The sequence below is a fragment of the Heterocephalus glaber genome, unplaced genomic scaffold (assembly GCF_053883595.1).
Source record: "Heterocephalus glaber isolate CG9 unplaced genomic scaffold, H.glaber_assembly_v1.0 deba00001004, whole genome shotgun sequence".
Classification (NCBI taxonomy): Eukaryota; Metazoa; Chordata; class Mammalia; order Rodentia; family Bathyergidae; genus Heterocephalus; species Heterocephalus glaber.
The window spans coordinates 9,076,399-9,090,418 of NW_028258179.1; the positions used below are offsets into that span (position 1 = coordinate 9,076,399).

General features: G+C 49.1%; 1 protein-coding gene across 1 annotated transcript in view; it reads right to left on the reverse strand.

Annotated features, from left to right (window-relative positions):
- The window catches only part of Col6a3 (collagen type VI alpha 3 chain), a 77,387-nt gene extending 70,761 nt beyond the window's left edge, over positions 1-6,626 (reverse strand). The window contains exon 1 of the mRNA XM_013066965.3: positions 6,402-6,626. The gene's annotated coding sequence lies outside the window, so the exon portion shown is untranslated. The remainder of the gene's footprint in view (positions 1-6,401) is intronic.
- Between the last annotated feature and the right edge of the window lie 7,394 nt (positions 6,627-14,020).

Here is a 14,020-nt window from a genome sequence, read left to right on the forward strand (position 1 = left end):
CACCCTACATCACCCCAAAAAGGACTCAGGGTTCCTTTCCCCATTTGGTTGCTGCTCTCTTGCAATGTTAAAAGGGACCTCTTATTAGAAAGGTTGCCCTCCACAGCACTTTGACATGAAATCTTACCCAATCACACCTCAGCTTTCCCACGCTATTTTGCAATTCTGTGAAGTTGGTTTTCATCAAATCTACTCAAGAGCTTTTTTATTTTCCACATCTGGAAATCGTTTTTAAGAAAAAGATTCACATATGCACATGGGGAAGTAATTTTAAACAATGACTTAAATGCATCCAGAGCTCCCATTTTGAAGTATTTTATTCAGTTTTCTCTAAGCACTACTTTTTAAAACAAGGCTATCCTGCTATCAAGGCCTGGGGCTTCTGTTAACCCCTAACTTCCCTGTTTATTTTTTTGGTCAGTTGGTTGGTTTTGGAGACAGGGTCTCACTATGTAGTCCAAACTGGCCTTGAACTCACTATGTAGCCCAGGCTGCCCTGAAACCCCTGGTGAGCCTCCTGCCTCAGCCTCCCAAGTACTGAGATTACAGGTTTGCGCCATCGTGCCTGGCTTCTAATTGCCCTGTTTGAAATGGGGGTTGCAGAAATAATCAAAGACCTCAGTGAAAGAGCCCTGAGTGTCCACAGTGAAAGAAAACGCAAATTTCTCTACCTCTGACATACTCGCCTATCCTCTCTTTTGCGCATCTCTTTCTTGGCTGCAAGAATTAAAACTTTCTCCTCGCTCTTGCCTGGCTCCCAGGGAGGAAGCCAAGAGGATTTATTATGTCTTCCAGATAGCAAAGGAATAATATGGAACCTAATACATATTGCTGTTTGGCAGATCTTTTGTGAGATCCTCAAAAACAAACGACTTGGAATAGCTGTGAGAAAACCTCCCCAAAGAATTACACCGGAAACTGGTTTTCTGCCGTTTATTTTATGTCTCAGATCTTGCACTTCTGTTCCACAGAAATACCCGGAGGGAGTCTTGGCTGGAAGATGACTAGTCCAGGCCCCAAGGTTTCGGGCCCTTGTGAATGAGGGTGAGCAGGTGACCAGGATTTAAGGGCCCTTGCTAAGGTGATGAGCCCTAACAGAGAAACACGCAGAACCTCAGCAGCCCAGCGGTCGAAGGTCACAAAGCAACCCCGACTCCAGATAGCTGCTATCTCTTTAAGGCCCCTTGTTCAGCCTGTAAAAGCCACCACCAGCGGGTACCAGCCCAGCTCCCTCAGGTTGCTTTCCTTCCCCACCCCCTAGAGAAGCAACTTTATGAACCCCCAGATCAGTTGCTCAGATATTTGTGGATTTGCTTTAAAACCTATTCCTCGTGTCCAAGATAATAACCATGAAGCAGAAAGTTCCCTATCTGCTGTGGCTGGAAAAGCTAGACGTAAATGCAAAAAGCCTTGTGCATTCTTAGATATGTGGCAGCCAGACGAAGCCTTGTCTCCATTTGTCCTGCTAATTATAACCATTGGGCCCAGACAGCCCCGTTCTAACACTAGGGAAGAGGGTGTGCTCATACCCTGTCCACTGCTGCCTGGGACGCTCGGCCAGGACGCGCTGGACCCAGAGGGGCCCCTGCCCGATCCCCTCTCTGCCTTTCTTGGCCAGCGAGCTCGGTGCTGCCACCCTCTCTGAGACCACAGCGTGCCATTGTGAGATCACTGAGTCCAAGTGGTTCAAAAGTTCTCACATCCAGAGGAAAAATGAAATGTGGGGGTTTTTCCTGGTTCAAAGTTAAGCACAGGAGAGGAAAACTAGTCTTTAAATTGGAGACCGTGTGTGTGTGTGTGTGTGTGTGTGTGTGTGTGTGTGTACTAGGACTAAGACAGGTTCTCAGTAAGCTGTTCAAAGGCTGGGCTCAAACTCCTGATCCTCCTCCCTCAGCCTCCCAGAGCTCTAGGGCTCCAGGCTAGCTGCCTGCACAGGCGGGAGTGAGACTGCGGCCTCCTGTCTGCCTCCCAGGCTCTGACTGGGTTTTCTGTGGCCCCTCCCCACCTGTGCACCCCCCGGGCATCTGTGGGTTCAGCTGTGTTGCCTGCCATGCTCTGTGCGGCAAGTAGCTGGTAAATCAACTAATGAAGATTCCAGAAGTGAGAAAGCAGTTCCCTGGAATGGTTTCCCCTGAGACCTGAGTCATTTCCAGCTGCTGTTCAATTTTTAATTTTGAAATCAAACCAGCCCTTGATTGCTTCCTCCCAGGGGCCAATTCCCTCTGCCCTGGGTCCATGAAAATCTGCGGTGCAGCACCCGCGCTGGGGGATTTCACAGAAACAGATCCCTCTGAGGGATTCCCGACCACACCCGGCCCGAGGGTGCTCCTCTCCGTCCTGAGCCCTAACCTCCTGGAGAAGCTCTGACCCTGGGCTGGCGAGGCCCAATCCCAGCAGGATTGCTGCCTTTGGGAGAGGGCTGGGCAGGACTGCTCACATGTGTCTCATTTTTCTTCTCTGCTTTTCCTTTCCAGATTTTTTAAGCAATAGTTACTCCTCTGCAAAATCAACTTTAAGATGATCTTCCAAAGAAAAACTGGTAAATGCAAAGAGTGCTTTTCTCCTCAAGGTCTCTACACCCGCCCTCACAGGCTCTTCCCCTCTGAGCCTGGTCCAGGTCTGCACGGGACTCCCCCAGGCAGGTGCAGGGCACACAAGAGATGCTGGTTTTGCTTGCACATGTGCCTCTCGGAGGAGGGTAGAGGGTGTGGGGAAAGAAAGCATCCAACAAAACAGTCCTTTTCGATAGCTCAGAAACCGTGTATTTGCCACCCAGGAGAGCAGGGCTACGTCTTCAACATTTCTGCTCCCTCCTCTGAGCCTGGAGTCCAGTGCCCTGGATTTCCATGATCTTTTCCAGCCAAGCAAGTACAAAAACACAGAGACCAATTAAACCCAGGTTGCTCTGCTCTGCGCTGGAATTCTGCACTTGGGGACCCTGACAGCGGTTATCTCCACCTAAAATCATGGACTCGAGAGTCAGTCACTTATTTTCATTGACAGATATTTAAATGGGACACTCGTGTCTATGTGTAAAATTCTTTAAAATATATTAAAACCTGTTGTCTACTAGGGGGAAATCTCAAAGGATGCATGAAGATAAAAAGTTTAGCAGTTACTGGATCAGCTAATTTTAAGGTTTCTTCCAGGTTTGAAATTCAAAAAGTCCACCCAGACACAGCTCGTGGCATGAATATGCAAATTGCTTTTTTTGTCAGGCACCAGACTGCTGGTTTAAACTTTATAAAATTAGACGTGAGTGAAATGTTTCCTTCACTATTTCTCACCTGCTCAGGCTCTTGCAATGCAGTTGTTTTAGAGAGCAGAAAGCAGCATTTAAAGACATAATTTCATCTCAACACATTCACCAGTGAGCTCAGAAGAAAAACAACACCCTAAATCTATGCCCACTTCAGATATGAACAGCCATATTAAAAACAATAATAATAATGTACTGAAACAGTTGCTAGGTAGGTCCTAAAGTTATGCACAAGCGCTCTTGAATTATGCGCCAAAGCACCCCTAGGACCCCACCCTGAGAAACTCCACCTACCACCTTGAGATTTTTCTGGAGCTAAGAGGGACGCACTGCCCTCTATAGGAAAGAAACCAAACTACATCTACTTCTGATCCTGCTCTCCTTGAAGGAAAGAGCTAACTCAAAATCCCATCTCCTTCCTGAAATAGCCCTGCGAGACCAGAATGTGTTGGAAATTACGTTTTTGAAAATTAACATAATTCCTAAAGAAAATTCCTCTTTGGAAAACCAGACCTGCGGGTGTCCAAACAATGTGAGACATTCTTTACCAGGGTGCAGGGGAACAAGCCATGTCTGATTTAAACAGCAGCGCTGTGTCACAGAGCTTTTGCAGTGGAAACCGAGAAACTTTATCTAGAAACCAGGAAATGGAGAGACATTTCCTCTCCTCGTTTGCGGCTCTCTAAATTAGCAGGAACCATTGAAACCTCCCTGGCTTCAAAATTCCACTCACTTGAGGCTTTGATTTCCTTAGCTGGAGCTACCAGTAGGATTTCTAAATGTCAGCTCAGGCAACTCGTCAGCTATTTCTGCAGCAGTGGTGTGCTTTTATGGCCTGCCTGCCACAGCCAGGACGGCGTGCAAAGTTTGCTCCCGTAGGCCACTGTGGAAAAGCCGCCTGGTACACAGTGTCCCATTGAGATGGGATACTGCCCGCCACCCTCCCTGGGGGACTCCAAATTCTCAGCTCCTTCCACAAAGAAGCGATAACAACTGGTTTTCAAATAAAAATTTTTGCTTAAAGTTGCTGGCACGCCTGCAAGAAAGTCTCATGCAGCAGGAGTCATGGCCTGCTGGTGAATTTTAAACCCTGATCAGGAACTGCACATAAAAGTGAGTGGTAGCCAGGGATTTAGCTCAGTGGTCCCGCTGCCTGCCTTGCAAGCACAAGGTCCCAAGTTCAATCCCTGGTACCGAAAAAAAAAGTGAGTGGTGACAGACACCCCTGGATACAGTGAATGAAGCCCCACTCCGTCTGAGTCACTCGAACTCAGAAGCAGAGAAAAGGAGTCCCAGGAAAGCCCCCTGCCCCTGCAGGCAGGACAGAGGTCCCACCCAAGCAGCTGAGAGCTTCGGCTGTACAGCCTCCACACAAGCGAAGGTCTGGGTGCAGAGACCCCCGGAAACACATGCCCCATATCACAGCTGGGGAGCTACATGGGTTTCCTCCTCCTCCTCCTCCTCCTTCACATCAGTCCTGACCGACAGAACCACAAAAGCCACTCACCACAAGTCAGGGAGATGCAGGGGGATAAAGCAAAAGGCAAAGGGGATTCTGATTCAGAAAGATGCCCCCGTGCCCTCCAGGTGGCCTGACCGAGGGACACCCACTCAGGGCTTTGGCCACTGAGCTCATGCTTCTGCTTCCTCACTTCACTTCTCTCTCATTAGTCCACAGGTCCCTAGGGAGTTAAAAGTGACTTTCCTGTCAGTGTTAACAGAATGTGAGGAAGAAGTTCTCTTCCAGGAGACAACCCAGGTGGCACCTTCCAAACCCAGGTGCCACTGAGCCTGGGGTCCTCCGTTTCTGCATATGGCCCCATTTCTCCCAGGAGTGTCCAGGATGCTGCTACTAGCTAGCCCACTGGCTCTGTGGCCCCTCGAGCATTCAGCCTCTCAAAGCCTTGAATCCTCATCCTTAAAACCAAAGAGTGGCTACATCCAGGGCTTCCAGCTGAGATCCTCTTCTAAGATCTGTCACCCAGCAGCACAGAGCTCAGGGGTCCCGGTAACCAGCCAACTGGTCTGCACTAGTGTTTTGGTCAAGAGCAATATGATTTTGATTTCAAAGCCGTTTCTGCTCAGCTTTTCAGGCTCTAGGACCACCCACCTATCCCCTGAGCATCCCAAGGATCTGAGCCCCAAGGTTCCTATTGGGTCAGCCATGGGTGGCATGGGTCTGCGCCCTGCCTTACTGAGGACGCGGGGCTCCCTCGACCCATGCAGCTTGCTCTGGAGGTCCAGACCAGCCTCACTCCCGTCCCTGAACTCACTGTGAAACTTTGAGTTTCCTTCGGTCTGTCCCAACACTGCAGGGCCCTCCCGGGACCCCGCCCCAGCCTCAGTGTCTCCAGTTTTCTGACACTGTAGCTTGAAATGGTCCCCCAAACAGGCCGGCAGCCCTCAGCGAATGGTTTCCATCCCCTGGGACGGAGGACCAGAGCCCCACCCTGGGCCCTCCCTGCCAAGGAATAGCCCAGGGGCCTCCCGGCTTGGCAGCGGCCTCAGCCCAAGGATCCGGGCCAGCCTGCAACGGAGCCCGGCCTTGCCCCCTCGGCCATCACGTTCCTTCTCTTCTGCCCGTGCTGCTCCTTATGCAACCCCCAAGGACAAAGCCTCCAGGGTGACTTCAGATTCCTGAAAAGACAAAGCCCTGGTGGTCCCGGCTGAGCCTCAGCACCAGAACCCCAAATTCCCAAAGGCAACAGATGTGCCCCACAACCCCCTCCCACAAAGGCCCGAACAGGACATCTCTGGGTGCAGCCTGGGCAGTGTCACCCAGAGACAGCCCAAGAAAATCCCTGACAGATAGCTCCGTGACCCCCCCCCCAGACACTTCTGCAAACCAAACACATTCCAGCTGGCTTGGGGCAGGAGGAGGGGCAGCTTCCAGTAAGCCAGGAGCCCCAACACGGCAGTCGGAACACACAGGGCAGCCGGGATGCGGCCGAAGCCCGAAATCCCGCTTTACTCTTGGGCAGCCCGTGAGAAAGAAACATCAGCGGACTTCTCCAGAAAGCTAAAACGCGTACAAAAAACTGACAAACGGGGTGGCAATAAAAGCCACTAAGCCACCTAGAAGCAGCCACGACTGGCTTCAAGTGTTTCCCTCTTGCCACGGGGAGAGAAAAACGGCTCTTACCCTGAGCAGACCTGAAGACGTACGTGTGTCCCTGGCTTCTGATTCAGTTATGTGTGACCAGAAGGCACATTTTCCCTCTCGCTGCGTCTCCCCACCTCCCTGCAGCCCTGCCCGCCTCGGGAGAGGGTCTGGACTCTCCAGGACAGAACAGGCGGGCTTCTCCTGCAGCCGCTCAGACTGAGCCGGAGCGCTGAGCGGCCTCGGTGAGGCTGAGCCCCAGCTGGCTGGAGTCCAGGGGTACAGTCAGGGCTTCCTCTGGCTCCTCCTCCCCCTCCCTTCCTCCAGCCCCCCCCCACTGTAAATGAAAACCAGACCCCGGCTCTGTTGCTTCTGGCTCTGTCGCAAGCTGATGTCACCCCGAAGGCTGTCTTCACCCTACAAGTGTTTAGCTGGACTCCTTGGAACTCCAGCTCTTAAAAAAAATTCCACCGCTTCTACCCGTCACCTCTTAGGCAGGGCCGCTGGCAGCAAAGAGAATGAATTTTGGGATTTCTTCGTGGGTATCCATGGTTTTCCTGCAGTGTTTGCAGACACCATCTGAAAAGGCGAACAGGAAATGTAGCACCCCCACCCACGCCACACCCGCCTGTTTCTTCTTAAAGTTTCTGAATTGAGGCTTCTCCTAATAATCTCCCCTTTCAGATATAAAAACCAGCAATTAAAATCGCCTCAGCTAAGCAAAGCCTTGTGAAAAGGCAGTAAAAGGAAACTGCATTTTTTTTAAAGTTCTATATATAATGGTTCTGATCATGAGGCTTGGTCTCATTCCGGGACACACACTAAGGAAATAAGGGTGGTCATCTGGCTCAGAGTTTCAAGAAAACTCTTTTTTTATTGGTGTATGTTTGCCACACACAATAGTTACATTCATTTGGGGAAATTGGTGCACATATACATCATATCTTGATCATTTCCAGACCTTTATCTCCCCCGACCTTTTTCTCTTTAATTCACTTATAGAAGAAACCGTGCAATATTTAACCTTCCGTGTCTGACTTAATATTATAGGCTCAAGATTCATCCGTTTTTCTTGTAAATGACCCGAATTCATTCTTCTTTATGGTTGAGTAATATTCCACTGTGTTAGATCACATTTTCTTTAGCCATTCATCTGTCAATGGGCAACTAGGCAGTTTCCAGTGCTTAGCTATTGTGGATTGTGCTGCTATAAACATGGGTATGCGTATAACATTGTAGTATGACGTCTTTAATCTTTCAGGAGGATACCCTGGAGAGGAATAGCTGGACAGAATGTACTGTCTGGTGTTAGTTTTTGAAGACTCTCCACATGGATTTCCTTAGTGGTTATACTAGCTTAGATTCCTACCAACAGTGTAGAGGGCTTCCTTTCCCCCGACAGCTTCACCAGCACATCTTGCTCTTCAAGTGCAAAATGAAATAGAGAAAACACTTAAGTAAGAACTTTAATTTCTACCTAGCATCTCTCTTCCAAAGCTCTTTAATACTTACCTGTCTTTTACCACAAACATTCTCACCCAACACCCTTTTACAGAGATCTGTTCCTTTACTGCTAGGGGAGACTCCAGCCTCGTTTTATAGAGGAGAAAAGCCATGCTCAGAGAGGACAAGAGCCACCGTGTCCCCCCGGGCTGTGGCAGGGATCCAGTCACAGCCCTGCCTTGGCCACCACAAACTTCTCACTCTGCCACCACGCGGCACACGAAAAACTCAGCTAATGCAAAAAAGCCTCAAGACATCTGCAGGATATTTTTGACTTCCAGATCCTTCAAAAGCCAAATTTGAAGAGTCAAGAAATCACTAGCTCCTCCCATGAGTTATTTCCCTCCAGATTAGGGAGGAAAGAGACAGCACCCTGGAGAGAGACTGCCCGCACCCGACTTCTCCAGGGATCCCTGTCCTGCTCCCCAGGGGTTTGTCTGCAGGTTTCCTGGGTGGGGGGGACAGAGACAGGATGGTGGGGTTTCTCTGCATCACCTCCAGGGGCCACACCACCCGCCTGACATGTTGGAGGACGGCGCTCCCTATGGCTCCTGCTCCCCCTGAGTCCTCCCTCCACAGGGAGCAGCAGGAGCGTGGCCACTGCCCCAGGAGGGCGCACTGCCTGCTGCCCACCCGCCGGCAGGAAAGTCAACCTCCTGTCCCCGAAGTGGGGCTCTCTGAGGCTGCCTGAACCGTGGAGACACACACACTCCCACCCGGGGTTCCTTCTTTCAAGACAAATACAACTTTGTTTTCAAAACAGCTAATTGCTTGGTATGAGAAATCACTCTCATTTCAATAGCAAGGGTGATAAACTATTCGGAACAAAATTTAAAGAAGCAAACTCCCCCGCTCCCTGAGGAGTTCTATGGGCTGTTACATTAGCAGATCTGCTTGGTGTTGCCAGGGTGGGGTTTGTCTACTGAAAAGGAGTGTGTGAGATTCCAAAGTCAGCTCACAGTGAAGAGCCAGTTCTGCTCTTTCAAGAAAAGCAAGATTGTAGGCCCACCCTAAGGAGGACGGAGGTTTCCACTGACCCAGCAGCCAGGGGGCAGCTGCGGCTTCTCGAGCCATCCCTGAGTGAGTTTTAAGCCTCCAGAGGGGCAGAGTAGAAAGTTAATCCCTGTCTGGGAAGGAGGCCCCAGGGCGAGCTGCTTGCTCCACCACCCACAGAATGAGCGAGCGGCTCAATGATGTCCAGAGTAACCCAGCACCGGCCCCTCCCCTGGGATGCAGACTGCGCTCCCTCCCGGTGTCTGCCTCGACCTCCTTCCTGACGTCTCCTTCCTCCCCTGCTCCAGGTGCGCACTTCTGGGTTTGGCCCCACCCAGGCCTCAGGGAAAAGGACAGAGGGTGCAGGTGGACCAGCTCCCTCCTTCCCCCTCAGCACCTTGTGATGCAAATCTCCACGACCCTTTTCTGCTGCACAAATAACTCTGCATGCAGCAATATCTGAGCACAACCATGTCCCACTCCGAGCCGTGCTGCACACAGGCGAAGGAGGCCACCGTGTGCTCGCTCCATGCATCTGCTGGGTCACATGCCTGGGACAGCTCTGCCCCTACTTTGGGGAACACCTTTCGCCTACTTTCATCAGGGGGTCACAGAGAGATACCATCTTCCCGCAGCACCTCCCCTTTGTGACCCAGGGACAGGCACAGCAGGTGAGGAGCACTCCCTGGGGTTTCCTCCTTGCACCTAGAGCATCCTTGGCCTCTCCAGTGTGACCTGGGCTCTGCTGTGTGTGCTGCCCTTTGGAGGAAGTCAGCCAGATCACTCAAGGTGGAAAGAGACGAAGAGGAAATGCTATTGGCTCCCTGACTCCGGACCTCCTTGTGACCAAGCCCGCCCCAGAATGTGGTCCTACCCCACCCATCTCAGTCTGCCTTCAGTTTCATGGGCCAAAAGTCACTCATTTCCTACGCTGATTTGAGCTTTTCCAACACTTATCACCCACAGGAATCCTGCCTGGTGCACTAAGGAGACCTGTTCAAAGCAGACACATCTTGGAAGAAGTCTCGGGCTGGTGGGTCAGTCAGATGCCACACAAATTCCCACTGTAATTCTCTTGTTTTTCTTATTTCTCTGATTTTCTTATTTCTTCTGCTATAGCAAGAATATTCCCTGTCCCAATTTTCCTTGACTTTCCTTAAGGGCATTTTGATAATCAAAGAAGACAGGAGGTGAAGTCCTCATCACTGGGGCCCATGAATACCTGAAAGGTAAACCTGCCATCCAATAATATTCACCAAAACCCCATGGAGTGGGAGGTGGGGGGACTGGGAGTTCCAAGGGAATCTTTGACTTCACGCATGCTCCTCATAATATATACATCCTAAATTTGCAAATGAAAGTCTAGTGAGGAATTCTATATTTATCTTGAGTTTGTGGCTTTGGGGGGACATGTTACCCCTAATAAGGGGTGAAGGAGAAGATTGTATGAAGTAAAAGTAATATGTCAGCATTGAGCTGGCTCTAGGAAAATCGGTGTAAAATTGCCCACTTAAAAATACAGCACTCGTCCTAGAATTTCCTGAACTATAAACCATGCTCAGCTGATTGATTTTAAGGATGTCTAACCCAAACGTGAGTAGAGCCAAGAACTTTTTGCAGCTGATTAGAATTCAACAATTTGAGCAAGTAGATGTTTGGTTTTATAATTATAAGACTACATCAAAGTTCCCGTTTGACTTTTATCTTCAGTTTGAAATGTAAATTTCCATTTAGAAAGAATGGGTGGATCGGTTCTTTTTTAATCATCTCAGCCATAGGATTGGTTTTCTTCAAGCACGAAGTCAGAAGCCCACTCATTTTAGCTTGAAAGTCCTCTCCATTTCTTCATTCATCCAAGAAATGCGCACTGAGGGGCCATTGTGTCGAGCGGAGCTGTGCAGGGTGTGGACGGGACGCCAAGATCAACGGACATGGAGGCTCCCTCCAGGCTGTGGAAGTTCCAGGAGAGGCCTGGGGAAAGGACAACCATGCTCAGTGGCCAGAAGAGGGCGCCATCACTTCCGTCGGGAGAGTTCTGCTGAGGAGTCCAGGAAGCCGTGACCTCCAGCTGAGGGACTTGAGAACTAGACATTTTATCTGTAGAGATACCAAGGAGACTGCTCAGGAATGGGAGGCTGTGGTTATTTTTCAAGAGGGTGCTGAGGCTGAAAGCTCACAGATTAACTGGAGGTCTGAGTGAGAAGAGCACAGAACGCTATCTGTACCTCAATAATTTCAAGACCAATTAAACCAGGGGAAGTCCAGGCCCAGGGACATCAGGCACAAAAGGAAGGGACAAGATCCTAAAGTGACAACGGCAGTTGAAGAAGAATCACATGAAGGCCACTTCCCCCCAGCCCCTCTTCCATCCACAGGCAGCATAACCAGCTGTTCACACTCTCTCTGCATTTGTTTGCTAGGGCTGCGTAACAAAGCACCACACAGTGGGTGGCCAGGAACAATAGAAACCTGTTCCCTTGTTCTGGAGGCTGGAAGTCTAGAGTCCAGGCGAGCGTTGGCAGGACTGCACACCCATGAAAGCCCTGGCCCTTCCTGCCTCCTCCAGGTCCTGGTGGCTCAGTCACCCATCTCTGCCTTGTCACCCCAGCCTGCTCTGTGTGTCTGCCCTGCTGTGTGATTCTCCTCTGTACTGTCTCCCTCTTCTCCATATTTGATGAGGGCCCACCCCGCCTCAGTGTGACCTTATCATCACCCAAAAATTGCATCTGTAATGATCACTTTTCCAAGTAAGGTCACACCCCAAGGTGTTGGGGTTAGGACTGTGACAACTCTTTCTTGGGGGGACACAATTTGATGCATAAGAGCAGAAATAGGAGTTCCCTGTGGAGAAATGGGCTGGACCTAAAGAAAAGAGACAAAATGTTGATATCTAAGGTCTCCAAGAAAAATAAATAAATCCTCACCTGGCCAGGAACTCCATTATTCAACATATCATTCCATAAATGCAGAGCTTCTAACTAGTTTTTAGTGTCTCATTTGTAAATGTGAACAATGAATTGCTAAAAAAAAATCCCTAAATGAATTAGCAGAAATGTAAACAACAGAAAGAAAGTTTAACAAAAGAAGAGGGAGAAGGTAGAGGAGAGAAAGAGAGGGGAGGAGAGGAGAAGAGGGGAAAGGAAGAGAAAGAGAATGAATGAATGAAGTTGTAGGAGACAGACAGTGCAAGAAGAATAGAAGATTTGTCTACTAAATAATAATGAACAGTCCCAGGGATCAAAGAAAAACTACTACATAAATAAATAAGAAAAGAGAGTTACTTTTTAACAAGAATGCTTACCAAATAAATAAGAAATCTTTTAGAAATTAGACATACAGCAGACAAATTAAAAATCAATAGTTTTTGGAAGAATAACTTGTGAAAATCCCTAAGAAAGTATAACAAGAAGTTCAGTAGAAGTAATAAAACAGGAGCACCCAGGGCTGGGGATTTAGCTCAGTGGTGCCACCACCTGCCTCATAAGCACAAGGTCCTGAGTTTGACTCCCAGTACCAAAAAAAAAACAGGAGCACCCAGAAAATTACTTCTAGGAGAGGTCCAGGATCTAAGAAACAGAAGTGACAGAACCAGAAGGATAGAACAGAGAACAACAGAGAGGAAATGATCGAATAAACAATAGGGGTGGGACAATCTGGAATTGGAGGGTGTGAGTTTCCAGACTGAAGAGTGAGGTAGTGAATTAAGGGGAACCCTCACAGGACACACACTGGGACTTTCACAGCACCCACAACAAGGAGAAGACTCCAAAGGCTTACTGGACATTAAAAATAAAACCAGGCAAACACTCTGAAGGGGTTTATATGAAGGATGAGGAGTCAGAGAACCACCGACATTCTTCCCAGGAACACTGGAAGCCAGGGGGTGATGGAACAAAGCCTTCACATGGCTGGAAAGAGGAGTTGTACAATAAAGAAGTCTGCACACAACCAACCATTAATCAGATGGGGCAGTGGAATAAAGACACTATGAGGCCAGATTTCAGGAAATCACTGCCCATGATGTTTACCTGGAATCAAAGATGGGTTTCCTCCTCCAGGGAATCGGGGTTTACAGGAATCGGGGTTCGAGGGAAGACACCGGGAGAGAGTAACCTTGCCCAAGGTGCAAGGTCAAAGTCAATGTTCCAGGACCAGAACTAGAAGGCAGAACTCAGAGGCGGCACGGGGAGTAGGGAAACAGGACAGCACTGCGTTTGATGGCGACTGAAAGGCGTTTGGGGGAAATATGCACAGATGGGTACATAGACAAACAAATGAAGCCAAGGAGAGGGAGCTATTAATACTCAAATCTTATACACAGAAGAATCACTTTCCACAACTCGTCACAAAATTCCTAGGAGAGGGGAGAGGCTGACATAAGACAGAGACGATCTCATGGCCATGGAAGGGCATCAGGAGATATTCATAACTGAAAAGCTGGGGAACACAGATGAGCATCTCACACAGAGACAAAGAAGGAAGTAAAGGGGGAAAGTGGGTTGGGGAAGGGTGAGTAGAGGGCAGCTGGATTTTTTTTAATTAGCCCTTTATAAAAAGAAAGAAAAACTGAGGATGAAAATCAAATAATGTACGTCTGGGTTCAATTCTTAGTTTTTAAACTTTCTGATGATGATTAGAGGGTAAACCACTGGGAAAGGGTCCCTAGCAACAGCACTGAGTTGAGTGGCCCCAAACTACTACTTTTCAATTTGGAAAGCTGGATTTTCTGGCTTAAAATGTAAAACTTTCAGGCATAAATGTATACATACAGGGCTGTTTCATTTTCATCTTTGAAAAAAAAAAAAAGAAAAAAGAAAAGCCTGGCATGTTCTCGAAACCCATGATGCCCCACAAAGCAGCCCCGAAGGGGACCGTGGCGCTGGCCACTGTGGTCGATGATGTCTCCATGTCTTGGTTTTAGCAATTTACCCAGTGGGAAGCTGAAGCCTGGAGAACTTTCATTAAATGCTTTTTTCCCTTGATTCTTACTCCACAACAGAGTCTCTGTGGTGACGGGAGCAGACTGTGTTTCATCAAATGCATTCCAACCTTGTCACCAACTGGTTGGCAGGCTGCATCCCTAGTGACATGTGGCAGTGTCCGGGGCTGGAGCCGGATGCTGTCTCCCAAGGCCATCGAGGCTGTGTCGTTCCTGATACCTCCAT